Source organism: Ambystoma mexicanum, chromosome 6p (assembly GCF_040938575.1).
Source record: "Ambystoma mexicanum isolate Mex_15411 chromosome 6p, UKY_AmexF1_1, whole genome shotgun sequence".
NCBI lineage: Eukaryota > Metazoa > Chordata > Amphibia > Caudata > Ambystomatidae > Ambystoma > Ambystoma mexicanum.
Window position 1 is genome coordinate 1293883294 of NC_090935.1, and position 24618 is coordinate 1293907911.

General features: G+C 40.5%; 1 long non-coding RNA gene across 1 annotated transcript in view; it reads left to right on the top strand.

The window, feature by feature from the left end:
* The window catches only part of LOC138511036 (uncharacterized), a 188543-nt gene that overhangs the window by 96660 nt on the left and 67265 nt on the right, over positions 1 to 24618 (top strand). The window contains exon 2 of the long non-coding RNA XR_011280552.1: positions 19654 to 19802. This is a non-coding gene — a long non-coding RNA (uncharacterized lncRNA). The remainder of the gene's footprint in view (positions 1 to 19653; positions 19803 to 24618) is intronic.

Here is a 24618-nt window from a genome sequence, read left to right on the forward strand (position 1 = left end):
GACTGCCTGATGGAGGACTCTGTATCATTCCTGATTTAAGTTTAAGGGTGCTGCCTAAGGGATTGGGCTGCTGTAGGTAGCGAGCGACTATCTCTGCTCATTTCCTGCTGGCTTTTAAGGCAAGTTTGTGAAAGTCAGGGAAAGTTTGGGGTGGTAGGAGATTGAAAATATCCATGCCGCTGATTACTTGCGCAAGCCACACCTTACCTTGTGTGTCTGGAGCAGAGCTATTTAGCTGCTTGGCCAGACAGGAACAGACCGGCCTAACTCACGCACCAATGCTCAGGCGCCTGCTTGTGGATTTAATGGGGCAAAAAGCACTACAAAACTAATGGGATGTGTAGTTCTAGTAGAAACAATCCACACAGTTTTGAAAGTGCAAATGCACGGATAAAACTGATGAACACAACTAAATACAGTGGATAAAAGATATAGGAAAAGCACAGAGAAGATATAAAATATGGCAATGAATCTAAAAATAAATCTCACAGCAGTTAATTAAACATGTGTTAAAATGTGGCAACAAAGTAACAGAGCTAACAGTAAGGGGGTAAGTGTCACGCTCACCTGATTCCCACGGAGGCGCAGGTCTGGCTTTGAGTGCTGATGCTTCTTCAATGGTGAATGATGATGGACAGGAAGGGCCCCTCTACTCTGGCTCGCAGGAATATTTCCCTGTGCGTGAAAAGGGAGTATTACCTACTGACGGAATAATGCTCAAGCCTCCCACTCCCTTCCAACCCTCCACGATACCCTTCCACGATTCCCCGTGAAGTCTCACCTTAGGGTCTGGAAGGATGAGTTCTCCATCCTGCTTCTGATGCAGGGGCGCGTTGAAACCCAGTTACTTCACTGGATTGAGGTTTGATGGGAGTTCAAAATAAGCTTGACTATTCAGGTGAGGCGCTGTAAGAGTTCTGTTGCAAGTTCAAAAGTTCAAGCTTAATAATAATGTTCATTGTCTTATTGCAGCAAGCGCTAATGCTTATGTCTTTTTCCCTTTAGGGGCCGGGGTTCGGAATGCCGGAGATATGGCGCCGACCCGAAGTGAAACGTGCAGTTCCAGTAAATGACAGGTAAGTTCTGGATGAGCGTTCAGGTAATGTCTTTGCATTCGCTCATTCAATGTCTTTGTCTTTTTTCCCCATAGGGGCCGGGGTCCGGAATGCCAGGAAGCGGCAGGACCCAAAATGAAATGGGAATGACCCAACAGGTAAGTCTTAGAAGGAAACTGAGCTTTTCCTATTTCCCTTCCTTCTCTCACCTTGTTTTCTTGTCTTTTCTCTCTAGGCTCTGGGAAGTGGGTGCGGATCCGAATGATCGCTGCTGAAGATGGAGGCGCCCAGGAAAGGTGAGTGAAATGCAGCGCTGCAGCAATCGAAGCGAAATGCTTTTAAAATGATGTCTTCCCTTTCAGGATCGCCGGTGTGATATCTCCGTGATGCAGCTTTAGCAGGTAAGGTCTTCTTTCTCCCCAATTCTCTCTTATCTCCCTTTGCAGGCGACCCAGGATGCTGACAGGCGTGGCTGAAGTCCAGATGCAGGAGCTGACACGGTGAGCGTCCAGCAGTGAGGAGCAGAACAACGCGAAGCGTGAGTTGCTGATCGGGCGTGGTTTAAATAGCTTTGGAAGAAGTTCCAGGTATGTATCCTTCCACCGATCAGGTATGTATCCTACCCCGACCACACCCAGGTGGAAAGTAGTCCCACAGGTAAAGTAGTTCCATTCAGGCCTCAAGAGGGCCTGGATGTAGCAGCATGGTCTGCATCAGGTAAATGCACATTAAAACACTTGAACACATGTCTAGCTTTATGAGCCTGGCGCCTAAGGCGCCAGGACAGGGGTCCAACATGAGCCTGGCGCCTAAGGCGCCAGGACTGTGTCCAAAGGGCCCCAGCTTGGGCCCGCTGGCACTTCCCTGGGGGGAATGATGCCTGCCTCTGGGGTTGCTGGGTCGGACCTGGCTCCTTGGAGGTAGGCATCATGACAGTAAGTGGCAGGCTTTAAATACCGGAACAGACCATCCTAACTCACGCGATGGCGCTCACGCGCCTGGTTGCAGATTTAATGGGGCAAAAAGAATTACAAAACTAATGGTATGCGTAGTTCTAGTAAAAACGATCAACACGGCTTCGAAAGTGCAAATGCAAGGATAAAACTAATAAACACAACTACATACAGTGCATAAAAGATCTATGAGGAGTACAGAGCAGATATAAAATACAGCAATACATCTAAAAATTTGTCTCAGAACAGTTAATAAAAAAAAGTTACAACATGGCGACAAAGTAACAGAGCTGGTCGCTGGATTCGTTTTGTTCAGTGAGGTTACTAGCTGTTTTGTTTTAATGTTTTCAATACATTGTTTTAGAGGTTGATGACTATGTGGCTTTTTTATTCTTATCTGCTCTATTTCTTCTTTATCTTCTACAGAGTTGCTTTTTAGAAGGCATTCTGTTTTGTCTTTGGAGAAAAAGGGAAGTTTGGGTTTGAAAGTTGTGGAATGTATATGCATATATTGTGGATGGATGTGTGGGTGTGATTGTAGAGATGAATAGAGTGATGTGTGATTGTGTAGTGGGATGATAGGTGTTTAAGGGAAGATTGTAAGAGTAAGAGTCTGTTCAGGCGTGAAGGGCATGGGTTAGTGAGTAAGGGAGTGGCGTGTGATTGAATAAGTAGGGACATCATGATGTTTTGAGGAAAACAGTAGGAGTTAAAATGGTGATGTTTCGATTGGGAATAGGAAGAGTGTGAATGTTGCAATATAATGAGTAAGAGTGAAATAAATGTTGATTCGAAAATAATACTCTTGGCTAATACATTGTGAAAGTACATTGTTACAATTAGAAAGATATACATGATATCTTAATGGACTTACTTTGTGGGATGTGAAGAGTGTTATTTTTTTGGTAGCTGCCTTTGGCAATGTTCTTCTTTCCTGTAATTGTAAAAGAAGGTTAGTGGGTCTATGTGGTAATGGTGAGGTACTTTAAATAAGCAAGGTTGTTATTTATGAAGGTAGGGGGAGTTGTTAAGAAAAAGATGTAATAAAGGTGTTCTATGGGTGGTGTACGGAAGTGTGTTAACTATGTTGTTAAAACAATTGGAGTATGAGTAGTGCTGTTTGGCACATTAGAAGGAACATGGAAAAACTGGGTGTAAGAAAAGGTGTACATCTAGGTTATTTTTGTGCTGCTGATTTTAATAAAAAGAAGTGCTGTGTTTGATGTTCTGGGTGTTAGTCTTAGCAGTGAACGGTGGTGGTGCGAGTTATGGTTGTTTAGCTTACCATAACTGGCGAATTTCTGGCGTTTTTCGATTTTACTTGAAACCATAACATCCCTTTAACAAAGTTTTTTCTTTGAATTTCATAGGTTTTTATTAGTCCACCATAACCATAACGTCCCTTTAAAAAAGTTTTTTCAGTGAATTTCAAAGGTTTTTATTAGTGCAACTTAACCATAACGTCCCTTTAACAAAGTTTTTTCATTGCATTCATAGGTTTTTATTAATGCAACTTAACCATAACGTCCATTTAACAAAGTTTTTTAATTGAATATATATATATATATATATATATATATATATATATATATATATATATATATATATATATATACATATATATATATAGTATATATATATAGTATGCTGAGATGCATACATATATATTGAATCATGTGCACTGTACAGTGAGATATATTCATTGTACATTGAGATGCATATACTGTATTTTCAGATACATATTTTACATATTGAAATGTACACACTGTATGTTGAGAAATATATAATATTTCCTCAGATGTATGCACAGTATATTGAAATGTGATTATGTGTGCGTGTAAGGTTCTGGGAGGAACATGGGCAGGCAGGAATGGCATTTTTTACTGGGCTATGATAGATGCCCAGTAGAATATGCCATGTCTGTCCCCCTGGGCTATCTAGCAACTTGCATGCACACAAAAGCACATTAATTATCTGTGCTCAGCCGCCCCGGCATATTATGGAAAATATTTAGATCCATTCAATCAAACAATTCACCATGTGCAACTGGTGGCTGGTACATGTGAGTGCCAGGGGAGAGGTTTCTACATTGGGTGAAAGATTTAAGCTTTGATTAAAAACATACTTACATCTTTCTCCTAGTGCAGTACATTGCAACCCCCTGCAGGAGCATGATCATCATGGGCATTGCACATGTGTGGTGGTCCAGGCTGATCCAAGGTCTGGTGTAGTTCCTGCTTTGTTGAAGACCATTGGGGTCTCCCTCATCATGGCTTGTAGAAGGGGCCTCCAAATTTACTGTGACCACAAAAGTGATGGGTGGAAGGTTTTGAATGAATCTGAACCACTGGCATTGCTCTGGGCAACCTTCCACACCACCGTTTTTAGCCCGTCTGCGCCATTGCATAAGGGGCCCAGCCATATGCAAATCAGGCAGGTACTGCCACCAGTGGTAGCAGCCCAGTCCGAACTGCTAAGCCAGGTCCACTCTGCATGGAAACACTTGCAACCCCAGACATGTTTCGTCCTTGTTGGGCCTCCTCAGTGAGGTGCAGCTCTGTTCCCTATGGCGCAGAGTGCAAGGGACCCACGTCTGGGCATACCCTCTCTCACATAGTGAGACAAACTGTGACCACAAAAATGATGGGTGGAAGGTTTTGAATGAAACTGAACCACTGGCATTGCTCTGGGAAACCTTCTACACCACCGTTTTTAGCCCGTCTGCGTCACTGCAAAAGGTGTGCAGCCATATGCAAATCAGTCAGGTACTGCCAGCAATGGTAGCAGCCCAGCCCAAACTGCTAGGCCAGGTTCCCTCTGCACGGAAACACAAGCAACCCAAGACATGTTTCGTCCTTGTTGGGCCTCCTCAGTGAGGTGCAGCTCAGTTCCCTATGGCGCAGCGAGCAAGGGACCCACGTCTGGGCATACCCTCTCTCACATAGTGAGACAAACTGTGACCACAAAAATGATGGGTGGAAGGTTTTGAATGAATCTGAACCACTGGCATTGCTCTGGGCAACCTTCCACACTACTGCTTTTAGTCTGTCTGTGCCATTGAAAAAGGGGTCCAGCCATATGGAAATCAGTCAGGTACTGCCACCAATGGTAGCAGCACAGCCCAAACTGCTAGGCCAGGTCCCCTCTGCATGGAAACACAAGCAATCCCAGACATGTTTCGGCCTTGTTGGGCCTCATCAGTGAGGTGCAGCTCGGTTCCCTATGGCGCAGCGTGCAAGGGGCCCACGTCTGGGCATACCCTCTCTCACATAGTGAGACAAACTGTGACCACAAAAGTGATGGGTGGAAGGTTTTGAATGAATCTGAACCACTGGCATCACCTCCAGGGGTGTTGCGAGGTCTAGACAAGATCAGGGGCTAAGCTAATGTCTGGGCTGGTGGGATTCGGGGCTAGCTATAGCCTTTTGCTTGTGGCCCCTGAGTTCTATCCGGGGGTACAACCAAAAGACCAGGGGCTATAGCCACCTTAGCCCCCCCTAGCAACGCCTATGAACACCTCTTTGTTTTTGCTTTGTAAACCCGAGTGGGACGGGTATCCCCAGACGTGGGTCCCGTGCTTGCTGGGCCTAGAGACCCAAGCTACTCCTCACTGATGAGCCCCAACAAGGGCGAAACATGTTTGGGGATGCTTGTGGTCTCGTGCAGAAGGGATGTGGCCTAGCAGTTCGGGCTGGACTGCCCCTTTTGGGGTCGGGCCAAGCCTGATTTGCATATGGTCTTTCCCCTTCTGTAATGGCTTGGCAGGCAAAGAACGGTGGTCTGGAGGGTTGCCCAGAGCAATGAAGTGCTTAAGATTCATTCTAAACCTTCCAGCCATCACCTCTTTGTTTTTGCTTTGTCACCCCGAGTGGGACGGGTATGCCCAGACGTGGGTCCCGTGCCTGCTGGGCCTAGAGACCCAAGATACTCCTCACTGATGAGCCCCAACAAGGGCGAAACATGTTTGGGGATGCTTGTGGTCTCGTGCAGAAGGGATGTGGCCTAGCAGTTCGGGCTGGACTGCCCCTTTTGGAGTGGAGCCAAGCCTGATTTGCATATGGTCTTTCCCCTTCTGTAATGGCTTGGCAGGCGAAGAACGGTGGTCTGGAGGTTTTCCCAGAGCATTGCCAGTGGTTAAGATTTATTCTAAACCTTCCAGCCATCACCTCTTTGTTTTTGCCTCCAAATTTACACCACTGGTTGTTTGGTTGGAACAGCACAGTATGAGAAAAAACAAGCAACATTCTTCCTTATAAGTGTCTGTGTTGATGAACAATATTGTCATCAATGCAGGATGGCAACCTAGGAAAAGAGGGTAAAAATATCTCAACCTGATACATACCCAAAGGCACAGAGTACGTTTTTTGGGAAAAATCAATGCATTAACTGGGTGCTAGATCTCTGAGATGAATGTGAAGCTAAGAAGACTGCTAAACACTAGTTAGGGAATCTTTGGGAGTATTGTAATTAACATATATCCACCTACTCTTCACACCATTAGTGAAAGTATCCTATGTTGTTTATATTGGGATTATAGCCATGCATCCCGCTTTTCTAAATGCAAGTGTCAAAATCGACAAAGAAAAAAGCTGATTTATGTGAAAATAGTACTGTCACGATCCATGCCCCTGACCCCCTCAGGTATAACAGCACCCTGGCTGCAGTGGGGCTAAAGCCCTTCACACCGGCCCCAAGTGCCTTAAAACTCCATCAGAAACATACATGGAGTCAGTCTTGGCTCCTTTGGTGCCGGGCTCATTATCAGGAATAAATCAATACCAGTTTTGGACCTTAATCCAACATGGTGGCCTATTACACAGCTCAGTTCTTTAGAAACAAGCCATGCGGTCTAGTGTTTTGGGTGTGGCTGGGCCTGGAACTACTTGGCCTGGAACTACTTTATCTAGGCTATTTAAACCACACCCAAACAGCAGAACACGCTTCATGTTATTCTGCACTCCATCAGCGTAACGCTCACTGTGTCCAGCTCCTGCCCATCTGCTTCTCCGGTGGCCCGATCCTGAAGCCCTAGATCCATTAATAACCTGGAAGAACAAGAAAAGCATTAACGAGCAAGAACACTTACCTGTGAAGTAACCGGTCTTGAATCCATCCTGCGCTTCACTTACCTCGCCCATCTACGGAGTTCGCAGCAACCTGCAAAGGTAAAGAAACATGGACAGCATTAATAACAATTCTTACCTGGGCAAGCAGCGAGTCCTATGAGCACCCTGTGCTTCTCTTACCTCGCCCATCTCTGGGTTTCACCGCAATCTGCAAGGGAGAAGGAACAAGGTTAGCATTAACAAAGCACTTACCTGGGAAAGCAGTGCTTCGATCACTCATCACTCCGGAACATCACTGCAACCTGTACAAAGAAGAGAAGAGAACACAGGTTAGCAATTAACACCAATAAACAGTGCAGCACTCTGCGCATCAATAACTCACCGTGGTCGTCGCCATCGGCGCAGCAACTCCGAGATCGCAACCATCCTTTGAAAACAAAAAGAGACATTGTTAGGGAACACTGTAGTGGAGCAAGATGCCGAGAAGACAGAGAAAACGGAGGGAAAGAAAGAGAATGAATAAATAAGGAAAAGACATTATAACTCACCTGAAAGACAGCAAGCAGAGTCGGAGTCACAGCCGGTCTGGACCCGACATAAGGGCACACAGACCAGTGAAGCAACTAGGTCCACAGAACGTCCACACCACCACACACCCCTGCACAGAGACGCAGGACGGAGAGTTCAACGCACAAAAACCTAAGGTGAGCAATAACCCCAAGGGAGAGGATTTGGACCAAAGGAAGGTGGGAGTCCACCCATTACAGAACCAGTATCTTAACCCTTCATTCTCCTGTTATCGGTGCTACCCAATGTCTGGCACATAACCAAGCAGAGAGGGGTCCGGGATAGCGCTTAGACCTCCATCCAGTATCGTGTGGCGCCCCCGTGGATACCAGGTGAGCCTAACAGGTACATCCATGCAATATGCCTTAAGCTCAGTCTCTTTTCTTGCATACGCATTGGAAAACAAAGATGTATTTTTCAGATGCAAGTATTGTCAGGTCACACAGATTCAAGGCCCACAAAGGGACTTCTTTAGCCTTTCCAAAATGAACTTCCTCAAGATGCCATATTTCTGTCCCTATGAATAGCATTTCTGATCAAAGCACACCATTTTGTGTTCATGTCTGATAGCTAACATTGTTCAAATCCAGTAAGAGACAACTAAGCAGTTCACCCCTCTGAACTAAATTAAATGGGTGCTCTAAGAATAGCATGCAGGGTTCTATACCCACTGTATTTTACTGTAAGCTTCATTTGCTTGTATAATTTAAGGGGTTGACTTGTGTTCTTACCTGATTGTTTTGCAATCACTGAAATAGACACTTTCATGCCTATTAATTTCAACAAACCAGTGCCTCCAGACAGCCTGGCTCCAAACATGGAATTGGGCTTCAGAGATTAGAATCCATTCTCGGGTTCTCAGGAGCTTAGGTAAACCTTTTGATGGTTGCATATTTATGTTCTCCAACACATTTAATAAATGTCTGTTTTTGGATCATGTATGCAGATTTATGAATTTGATCTAGAGTGTTTCATGAATTTTGAGTCAGACATTGGAAGAAGTCTATTATGCAAATGACTCACATGTTTATTTATTTATTTCTACATTTATAAAGCACGGTAAGCCCAAGGGCATGAAGGTGCTGTTACAGTTATACAGACATGGTTGTAGTAATGACATAAACATTGTTGGGGGATGGCAGCTCATGTGCTAGCTAGTTTCTGTGAAGAGACAAGTTTTCAAAACTTTATGGATGGCCCAGTAAGATTGTTCGGCTCTGAAGGCATGGGAGAAAGTGTTCCAGAGTTCTGCTGGCATAACTGGGAAACTGGCACCGCCAGCCCTGACCAGCTTGAATTTGGGCATGAGGAGACAATGATCATAAGCGGTTCTGGCTGGTCTTTTGGTCTGGGCTTCAGAGATCTTCTGTGAGAGATACAGCAGTGAGTTAGAGAGGCACCTATGGGTGATTGCCAGTATTTTGATAAATACTCCAATGTATAGCAACATGGTTTAATATACAAAAGATTTTCAATATGATGTTTTTTTTTATTTACAATGTTACATGAGCATGTATTTCAGTATATTGTGTATATTGGAACGTAACATGCACATCTCACTATATAACATACATAGTTTGATATGCAATTTATGTATTTCAATCTGTACTATATGCATTTCAATATAAAATGGATGCATCTCAATATACGGTGTGTTCATATCAGTATATATTTTGGCATCGAGTGTAGCCATTTTAGTATGTAATATATGTAGCTCAATATAGAGTATATGCATCTCAATGTAAAAATAATATACCTCAGTATACAGTGTATGTGTTTTAATATGCAATGTATTTATCTCAGTATACAGTGTGTATATATATATCTTAGTATATAATGTATGCATCTCAGTATACAGTGCATATATTTCAATATATCTCAATATGATGTATGTACATCTCAGTATACAATGTATGTACCTCAGTGTGCAGTGCATATGTATACATACTTCAGTATGCAATATATAATTGTCACTACAAAGTATATACTTCTCAGTATACAATGGGCCTCATTATAAGTTTGCCGGTCCGGGAACTACGGTACCGGTGAGCATGCTGGTACTGTAGTTTTCGCACCGGCAAACTACGAGTTCGGCTCGCGGGTTCCATTGCGGATGCCAGGACTGGCCTGGCGGCCGTACCAGCACCCGCAAGCACAGCATGTTGGATGCACAGGCACCGTTCATAACAGTGCCTGTGCATCAAGCTTCCCCATTCCCATTGAGCCTTATGGGGCTCAAATGGAAATGGGGAAGAATATTTTCCAGCACCCAGGAATCGACAAATACTGGGTCCGGCAAGGCCGTAATGACCTGGTAATTGCCCATTCCTGGGCGCCGGAAAAAAAAAAATACCAGCAGCCGTGCCTGTGTTACAGACAAGGCTACCGCCAGCCTCGTAATGAGGCCCAATTACTTCATCTCAGCATACAGTGTATCTATTTTAATATATAATGCATCTATCTCAGTATACAGTACATACCTCTCAGGATAGAATGCATGTATTGTGCTGTACAGTGTGTATATTTCAGTATCTAATGTATGCCCCTCAATGCATGATATATACAAATCAGTATGTAATGTGTACATTTCGGTGTTTAGTATATACATGTATGAATCTTTAATGATGTCCAAAATGGCCCCCCATAGAAAAGCCAGAATGGTGGTATGCATTACTATGAATTATGCTAGCAAAGAAAAATATTATTTTAGTGGTTGCACGTGTTCTACTATTAGTATGCATCTTTCAAAAGCAGTGGCCAACATAATAAAGACTTTTAAAACATCAACACCACTGCAGAAATAGAATGTGTAAAGACTGGATGACCTTGCAATGTTCATCTTTAATAGCTCAGAAGGCAATCACTACTCCAAAGATGAGGGTTTGCTGTTCTGAGCAAACATCAGTGGCTGTCCCTGGGGTATGCCTCTAAGCCCATGATGAACTTGACATAAGACTAGAAAAGGGAGATAAAAGAGTCCCACATGAAAAAGCAAAATGCATTTCAAAGACACAAAAACAAAACATAAGCATCCAAGCAATGTCCACGCAGCCTCACAAGTGTGAGGAAATATTTTAAAGGAAAATGTTTGAAATTTGAGACAAATGCACTGCAAGCAGTGGCAGATTGTGAACTGTGTTACGTATTTGTTATGTTTGCCACCTCCTTTCATTTATTCTGCGATGGCATTTCGGTATTTAAAATACGTTTGTCGTCTCTGGTTTCACATTCAGCAGAAATGTTATGAAATTCGGGTTCCTTCTCTATTTATAACATCTCATAGGCATTAACTGACAAAACATGGTATTCTTTCAGTCAACTGTATGAGTGCCCATCCACAAAGGTATGCATCACCTTCAAAACAGTTACCAGCAAAACACCACTCTTCCTGCACACGAAAATCACCAACATTGGAGAAAATTCTGTGCCAGAAGCCAGAAGCCATGTCCTCGCCAGACTGGAAACAAAGCAATGCATCACAGAAAACAATTGGACACCGGCCTTTTCCTGCTTTGCACACTATCTACAGTAAATGTAACCACAGTAGATCAGATGCCCCCCCAGAACCTACACTTGAGGAAGGAACTGCAGGACATAGTGCTCAAAGATCATACCAACAACCACTGATTACTCTGCTTAACCCTATTCTCCAACTCTGGATCTCCCTCTCCACACCCGCCTACCCAATCCAGCCACCCATGCTATCCCTGCACCGTACCAGTGATCAATTGCAATTGCTGTTACACACCCACCAAGTTGTAACTGACATGGGACTTCACCAATAATTAAACACGCATTTCCAACCCTTGCCAGGGCAACACATATAGCTCTAGGTGTATGTCATGCTAGGTGTGTTGGAAAGTAAACCAATTGCTGGCAAATCATAAGTGTCTGTGGATAAGTATGAGGATTGTACTTGCATTTTAAAAGAAGTTTGCCAGCTCATGAAAGTATCTAGGGTGTTGGGTTGTGGGTCTTCACAGACTTTTCTTGCATTTTTGCCAGAATCTCGTTTAAGAGCTGTAAGTGTGTTCTGACAGTCCTCTCAGATATGGGGAGGTTCAAGTTAATTCTCAGTAAATATGTCTCATGTAGGAAAGGTTGGTTCAAAGGCTGCAGAATGGGTCAATTTGAGTGGGAAAGGGAGGTAAGAGTGTGAGTCTGAATAGTGAGGTACAAAAACTGAAAAATTGAAACTGGAACAATGGATTAGCAAAAATGTTTAGAAATGTAATAAAAAAACATTTTATTTACAATTCATGTAAAAACAAGCCACTCAGTAGTACATACAATAGCAAAGGATATCAATACAAACTTAACCACATATCATTCACCATCACATACATCACATCCAGACAAACCACATACACATATACAATTCAACACCATACTCTTCAAATCGGCTAAATTAAACAAACAAGGTGTGTGAAAGCACAACCACACACTAAAATGAATAACACAAAATTATGAGTACATGGGGCTGGGAGAGGACACATGAGATACATTGTTGTGAATGTCTTTCGGCTACTTCTTCCAAAGCACTGACCGAGTTCAACGTCTAAAGTTAAATTACAACGTCATCCTCAGGGAAGAAAAAAACAATCCTGAAAAAACAGGTTGGGAATGTATAACTCAAAAGGTTCAAACAATTAACCATTGCAGTACTAAACACGAATTCAAACTATACTTACAAATTAATTCGGGTCATACAGTTCAAAAACGGCATATGCATGATCAGGAAAGTAACAATAAATGAGGGGACCTGATCTATGCAGGGGGGGGGGGGTTACAAACCAAAAGCACACTCAACACTGGAACTCCTGCTGCCTCAATGAATGAAAGAGGGCAGAGAGCCAACCAAAATCTTCACAGCCACATCGAGTGGCAATAGAAACTAGAACCACCCAGTTCAGATAGGAACAATTCACGAAGCACATTAAACAAAAGAAAACCACCACAATTCCACATTACTACGCTCCACACCCAGTGAGCGGTCTCAACAAATGAAGGATACGGAGGACAATAACACAGTTAGAAAAATAACTTTGAATATATAGCAACGTGTGCTAGAAGGAGTACATATGCATACATACCTGTGGTGATCACGAGCGTTGCACGGGGGAGAGCCCAGAACCAAGGCATGTGACCAGGTCACAGCCAAACGACTTGTGTCTGGAGCTCCACCAACCCACAGTATTATCACGATTTGGGGAGTGGAAAAAGGCCTTTCACCGGGCCTACGCATCAGAAGTGGAGGACAAACATTACAGAGAGAACAGACAAGCAAGATAAAATACACCCACTAAAAATAATTCATCCTGCACGACACAGCAGAAAGTGATACAAATATGCATGGACAAAGGAAGGCCTAGTCCAATAATTTACGATTGGAGCTTACCACAAGTGAGCCAGAGAATCAAGGGAGGATGTTGCTCCCTTGGCAGGAGCACAGCCCAACAACATGTGCGTGTGACTTTGTGGAAAAGTAGTCCTCACAGGATCATCCAAAATGTCACAATGATTTCGCAACTGCAGAGATGCCACGAGTCTCTGTGGCCAAGACTGAGCAGTCTATGGGAAAACACACAAGGGCACCAAGTAAGCATCTGCACAGAACTGCTGCGTAGAAAGTGTATGTGCATGAGCTCAGTTACATAGAACCCAAATAGAATGGGCAAAACCTGCTGTAAAGCGGCCAGAAGGCTGGGGTGTCCTGAAAGGTACATCCAGTTGTACCACTGGAAAATGAAAAGAGGAGCAGCTCATGTGCAGCTGTATAAACAAAGCCATCGCCAAATAGAACTCTCAAACAAAAATGATTTAAAAATATAATGGGACCACCGCATACATAATAGCGTAACGATGTGAGAGAAACAACTGTTTAACACAATATGAATGCAGCAAATGAAACAAATGTATTGTTACTTTGCTGATCATGTGTTTGCCGTTTTTGAACTGTATGACCTGAATTCATTTGTATGCATAGTTTGAATTAGTTTGTAGGACAACAAATGGTTAATTGTTTGAACCTTTTGATTTATACATTTCCAAAATGTTTTTTTAAGGATTGTTTTCTCTCCCCTGAGGAATTTAACATTTGAAAACAAAACTGGTCAGTACTTTGGAACTATTAGCCGGAAGACATTCACAACAATTTATTTAAATTGTTCTTCGCCCGGCTACATGTACTTATAATTTTATGTTATTCATTTTAGATAGAGATTTGTGGTTGTGATTTCTCAAATCTTGCCTTGTTTGTTTAAGTTCGTCCATTTGCACAGTATGGTGTTCAGTGGTATTTTTGTATCTGGTTTGTCTGGATGTGATGTATGTGATGCTGAATAATATGTTGTTAAGTCTGTATTGATATCTTTTGCTATTGTATGTACTACTGTTTTGTTTGTTTTTACATGAATAGTAAATAAAATTTGCCATTTTGGATTACATTTCCAAAATGTTTTGATTATCCATTGTTCCAGTTTAAATTTACAGCTCCTTTTCACTTAGTGCCCAGAATCTGGAAGACGGGGACTCCTGCCTTTCTGTGTACCTGGATAGTGAGGTAAAACAGTTTAAAAAAAGACTGTACATCTCTAAATGTTATCCTGATAAGACAGCATATTGTTCTCTGCAGTAAGATATCACAATAGAATAATGCATCTGCTGCATAGGTCGGTGGTACACCGCAGTTCACTCCATCCATCTTGATAAGAATGATTCATACTTTCACCATATGAAGTTGATAACAGTCGCAGGTGACGTGGTTAATTGTGAGATTTCATGGGAGACGAGCAGAGACAATCACATACCAGGCATGCCTGGGTGTGCTGTCCACCCCTTCAAGGCCAAAAAACAATGACCCTTGTGTGCATAAAATACTATAAGTTAGTGAGATCATGTCAGACATGTACCCATCAAGGTCCTTTAGGAATGGGGTTAAGCCAGTCAAACATTAAGGGCCTCATCATGAGTTGGGCTGTAGCCCTTAAATGCGGCGTTAGTGGTATTACTGCCGCATTTACGGGTTGGCCCTATCATGAGTAGGGCGCTAAATGGGCTGTTTTTCCTCCAGTTATTTCTGGAGGTGAAAATCCCATTTAGCACCCTGTATTACCACCCGGTGTATTAGCGTGCGGTATTAGCATCGAAAATGCCCCATTGGATCCAATGGACCCAATGAGGATTTACTGTTAATGCCCAACCCGTGATCCAGCAGTACTACTGCCAGTGGGCGCCAACGCTTTTACAGTTGGGCGGTATTACAGAGTGGATACCGCCCAACCCGTGATGAAGCCCTAAGTGTGCATCATTCAGTGATTCGTCCATTATAAGTTGTTTCTATGCATGTCAAGGTAGTTGGAAACGTTACAATATGAAGACTTAATGATTGCCAGAAAAACTTCCATTGGAATGAAATAGGGCAAGCCAACGTCTCAGCAGGGGTGTGGCATGGTCTGGCCAGTATTTTGTGATGGCAGAGATCTGGAAAGAAGATATCCATGTCCAGAGTTCTCAAGAGGTTATGAGCTATATTATTCATGCACAGTCACAACTGCTAGAGTTTAATTGATTCATTGTGTTGCACAATATGATGGCTCATTTCTGAAGCTTTTTTTGCTAAATTAGAGTAATGATTAAGCACAATTTACGAAAGGAAAAATTGGATCTGGCACAAATGAAATGGATGATCATTAGAAAAAATAATGTTATGAAATGAGTGACACATTGTGCACATTATGTGTTAAACAGGAGATCTGTGTGCCCTTCAATGAATAGTCTACACACTCATGAGCCATTTAGACAATTATTTGAAATAGAACACCTGCCAATCAAAGATACAGTTGGCATGTTTCAACCCAAGACATTCGTAGTACAGGTCGTTGTTAGTATTAATAAAGGGCAACACATATTTTATTGCAGGGGGAGCAAGAGTCTTGACGTTAGGGATCTGTAACATTAACAAGAACAAGTATGGCTCCAAATGAACATGCTTATGCAAGCACCAGGAACAATAACCTATATCATGTATTATATATAAAGCTGGATGAGCACTGTCCTAAACTGAAATGGTGAGCAAGACAAGATTCAACCCAGTTAGGGAAAGACAATGGATTGCGTAGGGTTTCAAAAATAAGGAATTGTAGCAGGGTGAGAGAGACAAGGGGAGGGCAGAAGCAGAATGCAGAGGCTCAAGGAAGAGAGGGGAGTTGGAAAGGGAGGTAAAGGACTTAGGGGTGTCCACACTACCACTGGAGATTTTATGGGAGCCATAAAGATCTTGAATGAGAATTGATCGAAGTAATTCACTGCCCAGCAAACCCAGACAGTAGCTTTGTGTACATCTGTAATTATTTTAAAGAGAAAGGTTAGAATTATGAGTTTGATGTTTCTTAATCTGGTTTCAGATGCAGTAGTTTCTGTTACCACATGGGAAAATCTGCGGGTGATAAGGACTTTCCTACCTGCATTGGAATACGACGATTTGCAGAAATATGGAATTAAGTATTTCTCATAGTCTTTTTAAATCCGCTTAATACTCTTTTGATAATGCCATAGTTCAAGTAATGTAATGTATGAAACTGCTACTGTCCCATGTACAATAATGCGAGTTGTGGATCATTTCACAAAGGTCTCAATGTGAACACTGAGATACTTAAGCAATATGCCCTGAGCGGCGGTAGCATTACCGACTCAGGTAATGCCCCTGCCGCGAGGGGCATATTGCTATTAGGATTCCGAGCGGCAGTCCTGGAATATTAATTGCAATACAATACTAATTTTATGCATCTTACCTTTTCCTGTTGTTCCGCGGTTCGCAGTTAACATGATGCTGACGTTTGTGAGGCATTCAGAGTGCTTCCAATGAATGGAATGCACTGTATGTTCTTGTAGTGCAGGAAGCCTGGCGGCCATATTGAGAGAAGAGATTGAGGTGCATTGTAACATGACAGCATTTCAAACTAAGTTTGAAATGCTGTCACGTTTTTTTTAAATTTCATTTTGCATCATAAAGGGGCACAAATGTAAAATGATAATTGAGATGCATTGTAATGTGACAGCATTTCAAACTGTGTTTCAAATGCTGTTACTTTTTGTTTTTCTGGTTTACATGTTGGTTTGCGAATGGGCACAAATGAAAAATGCATGATACTAATTGGGACACAGGTGTCATCTGTAAACTAGGTGTAATTTGAAAATCTTTGAAAGTTGTTTTTTTCTTTTGAAAACACCTGAATTTCAATTAGTATCTTGCAGTTTGCATTAGGAATGATCACTGATGATCAATGTATGCTACTCTTTGAGACACAGTGTGCCATCCATAATCACATTGGAATGGTAACTTATGAACAATGCATGCTACTATTGGAGACACAGTGTGCAATTTATAATCACATTTAAAAAATAACTGTGTTCATGGTATTCAGAATTGAAAGCAAGTGTGAAACAGAAACATGCACTTTATTAAACAAACATAAATGACCATTTTATCAAACAAACAGGTATTTTAAGTTATGGAAAAAATGTAATCTATTTTAACTTGTAGAAAAGATGAAATTTAATTAGAAAAAATATATTGCTTTTTCTAGCTGTAACATCAAATTGCATGGAACATGACAAAAATATAAATGTGCAGCACAAAACTGCAATTATACATAATAATGGTTTTCTTGATAGGTTACAGTATACATGAAAGTAAATACAACCCTAACTTTATCAAGCAGTAACATCAAACAGATAAACATATAGAAGTTTCAAATTAGACTGATGAGCATGTTAATACAAAAGAACAGTTCATGGGCAGTAATTAATCTACTTGAACTGTAAGGAGAAGTGAAATGTAGATAAATGCAAACTTTCAACTTGCAGAAAAAATGAAATTTAATTAGAAAAAATGTATTGCTTTACCTAGCTGTAACATCAAATTGCATGGAACATGACAAAAAAATTAACTTTGCAGCACAAAACTGCAATTATACATAAGAATGGTTTTCTTGATAGGTTACAGTATACATGAAAGTAAATACAACCCTAACTTTATCAAGCAGTAACATCAAACAGATAAACATATAGAAGTTTCAAATTAGACTGATGAGCATGTTAATACAAAAGAACAGTTCATGGGCAGTAATTAAACTACTTGAACTGTAAGAAGTGAAATGTAGATACATGCAAACTTTCAACTTGCAGAAAAAATGAAATTTAATTAGAAAACATGTATTGCTTTACCTAGCTGTAACATCAAATTGCATGGAACATGACAAAAAAATTAACTTTGCAGCACAAAACTGCAATTATACATAAGAATGGTTTTCTTGAAAGGTTACAGTATACATGAAAGTAAATAAAACCCTAACTTTATAAAGCAGTAACATCAAACAGATAAACCTATACAAGTTTCCAATTAGACTGATGAGCATGTTAATACAAAAGCACAGTTCATGGGCAATAATTAATGTGCTTGAACTGTAAGGAGAAGTGAAATGTAGGTAATTGCAAACTTAAGTGTGTGTAATTTTTCAGTGTGAATTGAATTGAAGGTTCCGAGGAAAGTAAATGAACAGTTAGCAAATTGTGGAAAAGAGTTTGATGAGGAAACAGGATTTTGAAAGGTGACCGATGAGGTTGCAGAGCAGTATGGAACACATTTGGGAAATAAAGGTACACTGTTTTTGTTAGTTGCCGTGGATGAAGATTCGGAAGGAGAAAGGTTGCTGGATCCAGGATGAAGAATAGATGACCACTTCTTTCTTTCTGCTGCTTGAGGCTGCCAGTAACTCTCTATGGAAGAGGCATTACGATGTCCGGTGACAGACATAATTTAGCGTGATTCCAGTCTTGCATTAGAAAGTAGTTGTACTGCTGTCGCATAAATGGATTGATTGGTGTAGTTGGCTTCAAGATGAGCGCGATGACTGATTTTCACCATGAAATTGCCAAGAGTGTTTTTGCCTAATGGTTTATTGGCGTACCATGTTTTTTTCTGTTAGAAGCTCTTGTTCAGTGAGGTGACGAGGAGCTACAAAAAAACAAGGCGCATCAGGAGGAATCTGGGATATGTAATGGATTAGCGACTTCACTAGACAGTCAAGGGCATCAGGAATGGTGTACATGCGGCCACGAAGGTTGCTGCGGTCTCTCTTTAAATGAGAATGGTGATTTTTAGTGAGCTCATTGAATGTGAGTCTAGCGTACTGATTACCATTTTCATCGGTAACAACGGTGAAAGCATTAGCGGGTAACAATCTAAGACCTTCACGCCCACGAAGAGCAAAATAGATCTGAATGTCAAACCACTCTTTGTATTGTAGGGTATCAGGAGAATGAATGTTGAATACACCGGAAGAATGTAATTTTTGTAGGTCTATGGGAGAGATAGCATTTTTGTGCGCTGCAGTGTCTTTGCCTGCTCTGTGTAGATGTTTGATTATACTGACAAATACATTATTTGTCCTTAAAAAGGCCTGATTGTGCATTATGCTGATGTTCCAGCTCAAGGGTGGATTATTAAGATGCCGATTGATGCCAGAGTGCAATGAGATTAGACTTTGCGGCTGGTATTCTGTATCACCCGCAGTGCGGACCTCGGCATAAAAATGCCGAAGAAGTGTTGCCAAAGACTGTATGGGCTCTGACTCAAAAGATGTGCTGTGTCCTTTTTGGAAAAGCCAACTTTTAAATGTTTCAATGGCCCATTTTGTTGCCTGTTGGGTGTTTGCTTCAGCTTTACCAAGTTCAATGGCATCCAAATCCACATTGTCCACAGAAGCATGTCTGCTTTTAAGTGTTGTTTCACTGGCAGAGGTAGCTGAAGGACTAGTACCAGTGTGACTCTGGTGTCTGTCTTTATATCAGTGTCACTGTTTTCTACCAACTCCTCTAATGTGTGGGAGCCAAGGAGATTAAATTGTATATTGCTCACTGTGTTCATGATTTAAATATGCCTTGCTTTTCATCATGTCCGTTCCTGTGCCCTGCGCAGCTTTTTTAAATGATGTGAAGTGTCACCTTTAGAGTTTACATGGAGAAAATCACGCAGCGTATTGACAAAGGATGAAATGGAATTCTCCAGTGAAGAAAGAAATGTTGTTTCGAGTTGCGGCGAGAGGACCGAAGAAGGAAGGGAATCCTGCTGAGGTACAGACCGCGTTTCCACCAATCAGGTAAGCTGCTGCTTGGTGCGCGCGACACTCCGGGGTACTAATCAATTTTACATCATCTTTTGGTGTCATCTGGCATATGTTTGTCCATTAAGTTGAAGAGATGTGCAATTATAACACTTTAAAGGTAAAAAAAAACATGTATTAATGTTGGAAGAGAATTTAAAGAAACTGAGGAATTGTTTGGAGGTATCATATCTCAATTGGTTGCTATTTGCCGCTTGAAGTCTTCCCCCAGAATCCAGCAAGAGGGACAACCAAATTCAAAGACCAGACACGCTGTGTGATGAATGGGCTAATCCATTACGCAAAATTAACCTTAAAGAAAATATTTAATGCTCTTGAATGGAATGTCTTGGCCACAGAGCTCTGCATCAATTGTGCATTTCCCATCATTTTAGAAACTGGAAGTTTAGTAAAAGATGCAAATATATTACTGTTTTTGGTAACACAAATAACAAGCTTAGCATAACCTTAATTGGGTGCATATTGCAAGAGGTATTGCATTATAATTACCTCGGTACTAGATTAAGCCAAATAATTTCTTGTGCAAGCCAGATAGATATATTTCCAAACTTGAGAGACTTATTAGAAGAGTAATATCACAAAAACGACATGTATCGACTTCAGTGCAGTATTATAAATCACAATTTATCCCAAGGGTTTTAGAACTGATCTAGGTCCCACTTCATGCAAATAAAATGCTGAATTGCTTAGAAGATGGGAACAGATCCTGAACACATCTTTGTTTGATTTGATTCTTTATTATAGAGGAATTATTAAAATCCCTATCATAAATGGATAATGAAATTGCAGCGCTAAAACACCAACTAGATTCTTTCAAATAAAAGGAAGAATTACAAACACTATTGGATGATGCTGACATCACTTTAGGCGGTTATCATAGGGACACCGAACAAAGCACAAACCTAACATTTAGCAGAGGCACTTAGATTATTCACAGGGTATAGTCTACACATGGCAGTAACCTTATTGACATAATAGACCTGTTCCTCCTAAGAAACAATTTTCAACTAGTCTCAGCAGTGATCCAAGTAGTGAAGGTTCAAGAAGTGGGGCAGAGCCTAGACCTCCATGACCCCAAATAGAACCTATGATGACACCAGAGTTGCATATATCAATGGCCAATCACTCATCAGACAATCAGGCGTTACCGTCTGTCTCACATTACCAACAACTCTTTTAGATGGAAGAAAGCACAAAGAGGCAAAAAGAACTCTTTGGCCAAAAAACAAAAACCCAAATATATAGAGTAGGCACTTGAGCAACTACCAACTAAATCTTCTGAATATAGGTGTGTCATTGACAACAACCCATAATATAACAGTCTTTGAGGACCACATAAATCTTTCTAGACTCGTTCCGAAGGTGAGACTAAATGTTTTTTACCTGCAAAGACCAGAAGAAGAATGGTCTGTGTTATTTGACTACCTCGAAATGAAACCGAAGAGCACTTTTAATCCACAAATTCACAATCCGGCTATAGACATGTTTGAGGCTAAAATAATCAATGAGCTGTTCATTATCATCACACCAGGCAGTTCAATCTCAGAAAACATCAATATAGGTTCATTAAAGACCTAGCCGATGACTATTCCATCACATTAAAACCAGCTGATATGTGAGGTGTAATAGTGATAATGGACATGAACTTTTATAACAACAAAGGTCTAGAACTACTTAAGGATGAGTCCACTTATATCGAGTTAGATCCTCATATAACAATATCTATAAAATACCCTATACAGACAAAGTTAGACCAAGCACATGATAATGAATGGATAAGATCCAATACCAAAGATTTTCTCACTCCGAAATTTCCCATAACACCTGTTTTTTATGCATTACCAATGATTCACAAATATCCCACCAAGCCACCATTTAGACGTATTGTGGCGTACCGACAGACAGAATCTTTGTTCCTTTGGTTAAATACTTAGACCAAGCCTTACAACAACTGCTGCAAAAATCCACAAAGTACTTAAGAGATACTTCACATTATTTCAACATGCACTCTGTACAAAGTATACATCGATTCCCCATGAAGAAGGTATAGAAGCTTTAGAATGGATACTTCTTCAACAAGATTCCTTTCAAGCTAATACAATACTTTCTGTAGAGTTGACAAAGAGCTCTATAATAACTTCTTTCAATTTAATAACACATTCTGTTTGCAACTTTCTGGAAATTCCATGGGTTTGGCAATGGCTCCAATCTATGCTAATATGTTCATGTACCACTTTGAGAATACTATAATACTCAAGCATGAAATGTTATCCAACAAACATTTCTACTCGAAAGTTACACTGATGACATTTTTGCAATCTGGATTAGGACCTTATCTGAATTGTACCAAATCATAGAGTACCTTAATTCATCTCATCCTTGTATTACATTTACCTTAGAGATAGTTCAGCCCAAGTAAAACTTTTTGGGATTGGAAATTACTATATCCAACAACACATTAACTACCTCAATGATTAGGGAACCTACTGATGTGAATAACATATTACACTACCATAGTTTTCAACCCTTACAACTCAAGAACAATCTAACAGATGGACAATTCTTGAGGTTGAAAAGAATCATCTTTGACAGTGAAACTCTGAAAGAAGAATGTGACGACCTTAAAGAACATTTTGAATCTAGGGTTTATCCTGCAAATATAGTAACAGAAGCACAACCAAAAATGATGATGACAACGAGGGAACCATTTCTAATTCCTAAACCTAAGACTCAAAATGTGCCCTTCATACACACTATGAAGGGTCAGAGCCACCACATAGCAAGGTCTATGAAGAAGAATTGAAAACATGTCCAACTATATCCACAGCTAGCCATCTGTTCCCCAAACCACCCCTGTTAGGAACTTAAGAGACCATCTTGTGAAAGCAGAGAAGAAAAACCTGACAAACAGAAACCTTTTCGTAAAATCAAATTAGGCACATACTATTCCTTACATTGTCAAAAATGTCATAATATATTAAAGGGTAGCTCCATTAGTCAATCTCAAACAGGACAGACACTCAATATATGTCACTATTCTACCAGAGTAACAAAAAGTGTAATTTATGGATTATGCTGCCTCTGTGGCCACTTATATGTGGGCCAGACATCACAAAAGGTAAAAGATTGTTGAACTGAACACAAGTCAACTGAACTCAGTACATACAGGAAATCTGAAATCTCCAGTATACAGACACTTTAAAGAACATTAACATGTCATATCTCAATTGAGATGAATTGTACTAGAGGTAATACAACCTTTGCCAAGAGGTGGAGACATGTCTAGGAGAATGATGAAGGGAAAAACATACGGGATTGACAAACTGCATACACTATATCCACTTGGAATGAACAAAAAATTCCATTTTGGCACTTTCATATGAAGATAGATTAACCTTCATTGTAATTACTTGGTTAAACATCTGCCCCTTTACATATTTTTAACATTAAGGAGCTCTATGTTCACATCTTTTATTTATCCCCTCTTAGAGATGCTTTTTTTTTCTGGAACTTGATGTATTTACATATTTATCTTCTATATGAGACAGTGATGAACACACTGATTCTGTACAGTATGCCACAAATCGCCCTTGGTAAATAGGGTGTATACTAAGGAGAACACTATTGTTGAATGTAATAATAATTGCAGAAGTCAATCAGGAAATCATGGAATTTCTGATCACATATTTATTTTCTATGTGAGACAATGATTACACTGACTTTGTAGAGCATGTTATAAATAGAGGGTACACTTGTGTGCACAATATTGTTGAATGTAACAACAAGTGCTGATGTCAATGAGGAGATTGTGGAATTTCTGAGCCAACTTTATATTTAAGATGTTTCCAACTTTTTGACCACTTTACAAATCAACACTTGTCATTGCTAAAGATTTATATGCAGAAGTGACCGCAAACTATCCTCTTCTTAGAGGCATCTATTTGTATATTCTTGAATGTTATCAAAAGCAACATACCTTTTATGACAAACCATGGACTTACTGTATACAACATATTTAACCATTATCCTTATCTTATGGATAGCACAAATGTATGGCCTTATTTATTTTAGGTTGTTACTGAATGTTCAGAAAATCCAATTTACCTTTAGCATACTTACATAAAGTACCATTTTCATATGCCACAGTACATTATATCATGAAAATATTTTTTGGCAACCAAAATAGGCAAATTTAAGCAACCATGATTGTTTTATGTATACGTCAATGCTGTCCATTTTCTATGACATCATCACTTTCGACATTGTTACATATTTAGCAGCTATCTTGGCCACCACATGCGTAATGGCATTCAGGGATAGTCCTCAAAGTGGAGAGACTCGGTATGATAAGAGGTAATACAGCACATTTTTCTTAATATACCTCATATTTCCCTAGCCATCTTCTTAGCACCTAGAATTCATTTATTGTTTTTTTACAGACTAAACATGGTGAGATAGCGTTGGGACTCCACTATCATTATTCTCTATATTGCACCTTCAGTATAATAGAGGTAAACCAATATTAACCTTCAATACTTGGCTATCATTGCATTTAAAGATGACACACTTAATGCTGATACGCATGATTATTTTAACAGAAAAAGGCTGTATATGATTGGAAAACATAACCACTATTCTTTTCACACAAAGAGAATCTGCACCTTCTAATTCAAGTTAAATTGAATTATTTGTCTACATGAGCCTACTCATATGTCATACAATTTAGCCAACTGTAATCCAGTTATTGAGAGTTATCTACATATTTTTTCTTTCTTTTTTTATTTAATACATA